The sequence below is a fragment of the Piliocolobus tephrosceles genome, unplaced genomic scaffold (genome assembly GCF_002776525.5).
Source record: "Piliocolobus tephrosceles isolate RC106 unplaced genomic scaffold, ASM277652v3 unscaffolded_263, whole genome shotgun sequence".
In the NCBI taxonomy this organism is placed as follows: Eukaryota; Metazoa; Chordata; class Mammalia; order Primates; family Cercopithecidae; genus Piliocolobus; species Piliocolobus tephrosceles.
This window is the reverse complement of record NW_022309087.1, coordinates 48,820-54,104: the sequence shown is the minus strand read 5'-3', so window position 1 is coordinate 54,104 and position 5,285 is coordinate 48,820. Positions and strand designations below refer to the sequence as shown.

At 38.6% G+C, this 5,285-nt stretch overlaps 1 long non-coding RNA gene across 1 annotated transcript; it reads left to right on the top strand.

The window, feature by feature from the left end:
• The first annotated feature begins 2,674 nt into the window (after positions 1–2,674).
• LOC113220042 lies at positions 2,675–4,733 on the top strand. Its single transcript, XR_003307001.1, has 3 exons — positions 2,675–3,680; positions 3,854–3,944; positions 4,615–4,733. It is a non-coding gene; the product is annotated as an uncharacterized LOC113220042 (long non-coding RNA).
• The last annotated feature ends 552 nt before the right edge of the window (positions 4,734–5,285 follow it).

Below are 5,285 nucleotides of genomic sequence, written 5' to 3'. Positions count from 1 at the left end.
TAAGTACTGAAGGCAAACTGCCTGGGTTTGAATTTTGTTCTGTCCCTTGCACCCTGCCTGGGTTCAAATCCTAGCTCTGCTTAGTAAGTTCTTTTAAGGGGGTGATCTTCGAGCAAATGTCTTAGCTCCTGTTTTCCCAAGTAAATGGACACAGTGGTTGCTATCTTGTGAAAGATTCACGTAATTGACCAGCATTTACCAAGTAGCATCAGTGTTTAGTTTTAGTCATTGGTGATTCTGTAGTTGGATTGTGAGGCGGTGCTGGGGTGGGGGGTGGTGTGTGTGTGCAGCACTTAACTGCATGCGGAAAGGAAAAGATACTTTTGATGACCGAGAGGCAGCTTTTCTCTGTTTTTGTGTCAAGAGGAAAGAAGGGAGTTTGGAGAGGGAAAGGAATTCTGTCAATACTAAGCTCTCTTCCTCAAACTCAGAGGTACATAGAATGTGTAATAATTTACAGAATTTCTAGACTTCAACAATCTGATTTTTTTAAATTTATTTTTATTTTTTCAGGTTGAGACTGAGCTGAAGCTAATCTGTGGCGACATGCTGGACGTACTAGACAAACACCTCATTCCAGCAGCTAACACTGGCAAGTCCAAGTTTTCTATTTTGAAATATAGGTTCTATACTAGAAAGGAAAATGTAAGATTAAAAGTTGGCCTTTTTAGAATCATGACTTTCTTTTATGTAGGTTTCCAACTTTTATTTAAAAATAATTGTTTAATGTTAGAAGAATAGTTGATACTGGAATAAAAAGATGGTTAGGCTATTATAAAAACACATTAGCTTTTGTTTTACTTAGTTATATTTTTTGCTTTCATGAGACCTATCTCATTCTCCTCCCCAAACGGCCACACATTGCACAGTGCTGGCTGAATGTTTCATGTAGAAATTTTACTTTATGATTCATACACTTGTGGCATTTCTTGGAACCACTTGCTTGTTTAATTCTAGTCTATCAAGTGATAATTTTGTGGATATTTAGAGGCTCCTCAGTTAATTTCTGTGGGATTTTTGGTTATATTTATTAAGCAAAATAATAGGAAATATCTAAGAAAAAAAGAAACAAAGCCAGTTATTCCTGAGAGTGTTTAAAATTATTGAAGTACACTTGTTAATTGTTAGTACAGAACCTACATTTCATAATAGAAAACCTTGGACTTGCCAGTGGTAGTTGCTGGAATGAGGTGTTTGTCTAGTACGTCCAGCATGTCGCCACAGATTAACTGTAGCTCAGTCTCAACCTGAAAAAATAAAAATAAATTTTAAAAAATCAGATTGTTGAAGTCAAGAAATTCTGTAAATTATTACACATTCTATGTACCTCTGATTTTGAGGAAGAGAGCTTAGTATTGACAGAATTCCTTTCCCTCTCCAAAACTCCCTTCTTCCCTTTTGACACAAAAGCAGAGAAAAGCTGCCTCTCCATTATCAAAAGTATCTTTTCCTGTCTGCATGCAATTAAGTGCTACACACACACACACACACACACCACCCCCCACCCCAACCCTCTCACAGTCCAAATACTGAATCACCAATGACTGAAACTGAACACTGATGCTACTTGGTAAATGCTGGTCAATTACATGAATCCTTCACAAGGTAGCAACTATTGTGTCCATTTACTTGGGAAAACAGGAGCTAAGACATTTGCTGACGGATCATCACCTTAAAAGAAATTACTAAGCAGAGCTAGGATTTGAACCCAGGCAGGGTGCAAGGGACAGAATAGAATTTAAACCCAGGCAGTTTGCCTTCAGTGCTTACATTCCTAACAATGTTCAGTAGGCAATCTCTTCAGTGGAAGAGATCCAAAACTAGTTAAGATACCAAAAATCTATGGACCAAAGTAACTATTGCCATTCATTTCTATTCATTTATAATGCTGGAAATGTATACCACCTCTAAAAGCACATACCCAGTTTGCTTTTTATTTTGAGAGGGAGTCTCACTCTATTGCCCAGGCTGGAGTACAGTGGCAGGACCTTGGCTCACTGCAAGCTCCACCTCCCCGGTTCACGCCATTCTCCTGCCTCAGCCTCCAGAATAGCTGGGACTACAGGCACCTGCCACCATGCCCTGCTCATTTTTTGTTTTTTTAGTAGAGATGATTTTGACGTTTTTGATTAGTACAGGCCAGTTAATTTGTAGAATGCTTTGGGTGTAGCTGATGTTTCCCTAGTATTAGATTCAGGTTATGCAATTTTGGCAGGACCATTGAAGTGACATTGGTCTGCCCACTTTAGCTTCCCAAATTGCTGGGATTACAGGCATAACTCACCTCCCCCCACCCCCGCCAGAATCAGCTTATTCTTGCTGTTTGTTTGCAACAACAAATATAAACATCAGAGAGACTGATAATCTATACAACTACAGATCCAGCACAGTGAGCCTTGACTACAACTGCATGCTGCTAGAGACAGCTCAATTTACACTAATCTGGGCTGTGGGTAGACTTGGCAATTCACACCCCAGAGGAGCAACTAGCTGACCCAGGGTATCTAGAAGGTGGTGGCAGCTGCTAATCCTTAGATGTCTGCAGAATAATCCATGAGGTAGTTAATTGCTTCAAACTCTTAGAAAAGGATGTATGAACAATCGAGGCTCATAGAAACATTGCAGATGATGCTCCTCCACCCTCTTTTTTTTTTTTTTTTTTTAAGGAGAAATGATATACTTAACTAAATATATCATGGGAATCAGTGTCTCTTCCTTCCTCTCATCAACACCTTCTCACTCCCCAAAACCTGGATTCTGATCTGAATTCTAAGTCACAGGATAGAAAAGGGGAGCGACAGAATAGTGAACCTCTTTGATTCATAAGGTTGAATGTATCAGACGGTTCTTGAAAATAAAGGCCATACTTCTTCTATATCAGAGTGTAATATATATTTCCATTTGAATCAATAGGTCATTGTGCCTTTTCTGTGAAATAAACCTCAAATACTAGAGTCCCTGAGGTTGTTGAACCACTTGTTATGACAGTCCAGTAAAGAAAGCTAAACTTGAACTGAAATGATCTTTGTATGAGGTGGTAAGTTTTTTACTTTCTGGATCAGCGATGATTGATTCATACTATCTAGCAATTTTATTTCTTTCCCCTAATTGGTAGCATTGGGCAGAGTGAGCTACCTTGTTATAGTGACCTTCTGAGACCATTTTCAGAACTCTTCACAGTTCACTGTGATAAAAGCTATATATTTGAAGTACTAGCTCACAAAGGTATAGAATATGTTTTTTGGGGTCTGTGTACTTAAACTAGACTTCATAAAACAGTTTTCCCAGGATTTTTCTTTTTCGGGATGGTAGAGGATTCTGTGTATACTTAAAGCTAGAGCCTTAGACAAGTTATTTCACTTTTTTCTCTATCTTTGTTTTCTCTTTACTAGATAGATTATATCATTGGCAAAAGGTGACTTTGCCCTAGCCTTAAATAGTTAGCATCCCATTTTATGGATGATACCTTGTTCTTGACATCTGCAAGAAAAGTTAAATGGAAGGATAGATTAAGGTGTTATATGACATGTTCAAACACTGCACATACTTGGAATTTTGAGAATAATCATGCTGTAATCTTTCATTGTAGGTCATGTGAAACTAACAGACTTTGGACTATGCAAAGAATCTATTCATGATGGAACAGTCACACACACATTTTGTGGAACAATAGAATACATGTGAGCTGCATGTTAAGCATAATTGGTTTGGGGGTAATAGCTAATTTTACCTCTTTTAAGGAATAGTATCTGTTTTCTGTACCCTCATTGACTCTGTATATTGTTTTTAAAATTCTAATTCAGATGATATGCAAATGGGTGAAGTTTTAAGAGTATTATTTTTCTCATTGTAGGGCCCCTGAAATTTTGATGAGAAGTGGCCACAATCGTGCTGTGGATTGGTGGAGTTTGGGAGCATTAATGTATGACATGCTGACTGGAGCAGTAGGTGCACAGTTAAAAGCTGCATGTATTATGGTCTGTGCTGAGTCACTGTAGCAAGAGACCTGTCCTGTGCTTTCTGAAAATGTTACCAGTGGAGTTCTCAAAGCCCAGAGATTTGTTATTAGTAGTTTAACACTAATAATGCTGTATGATTATATGGGATCCCATACTTTCAGAAACATTTTCATTTAAATGATCTATGTCATGGCAGGCCTGTGAAATAGATGTTGAACAGATAATGTCCTTATTTTATAAATGGAAAAACTGAAGCATAAAATCACATAGCTCACTTATTATCACACAGCAAGTTAATGGTGGAAACACAGGCTTCCTTCCAGGACACTGCTACTTCCTCTGTCCTGTTGCTTAAAAACTGCACTTCTGCCGGGCACAGTGGTGCCTGCCTGTAGCCCAAGCTACTCAGGAGGCTGAGGGGAGGATCACTTGAGCTAAGGGTTATTAATAGAATCTAGCCTTGACAACATAGGAAGACCCTGTCTCTAAAACAAAATAAAGGTCTTTAGCAGTTAGCCTGTTTCACAGCATACATTTCTGATCTCCATGCATAACTAATTCAGGAAATAGATAATATTGTTATTTAAAATTAGTTTCTTATATGCTAATATTTTTCACTCCCTGCTAATATTTTTCACTTGTCTTCTACTCTTAGCCCCCATTCACTGGGGAGAATAGAAAGAAAACAACTGACAACATCCTCAAATGTAAACTCAATTTGCCTCCCTACCTCACACAAGAAGCCAGAGATCTGCTTAGAAAGGTAAGGTTCTTAAATGGTCACCAACACTATAAGATTCAATGACTAGGATTTAACTAGATAGAATTTAATGTATATTTTGAATAATACACATTGAACAAAAAAAGTCTTCAGTTTTTGAAGGCGAAGTACAGATTTATCTAACGACTTTCTTTTCATATTGTTTTTTATAATCTTTTTTTTTTTTTTTTTTTGTGACAGAGTCTTGCTCTGTCACCCAGGCTGGAGTGCAGTGGCGCGATCTTGGCTCACTGCAACCTCAGCCCCCCAGGTTCAAGCGATTCTCCTGCCTCACCCTCTCGAGTAGCCAGGATTACAGGCGCCCACCAGCACGCCTGGCTAATTTTTGTATTTTTAATAGAGACAGGTTCCACCATGTTGGTCAGGCTGGTCTGGAATTCCTGACCGCAGGTGATCCACCTGCCTTGGCCTCCCAAAGTGCTGGGATTACAGACCCTTAAACAATTATTCAGTAGTAATTAGTAAACTATATTTTCTTTTCTTTCTGAGATGAGTCTTGCCCTGTCATCTAGGCTGGAGTGCAATGGCATGATCTTGGCTCACTG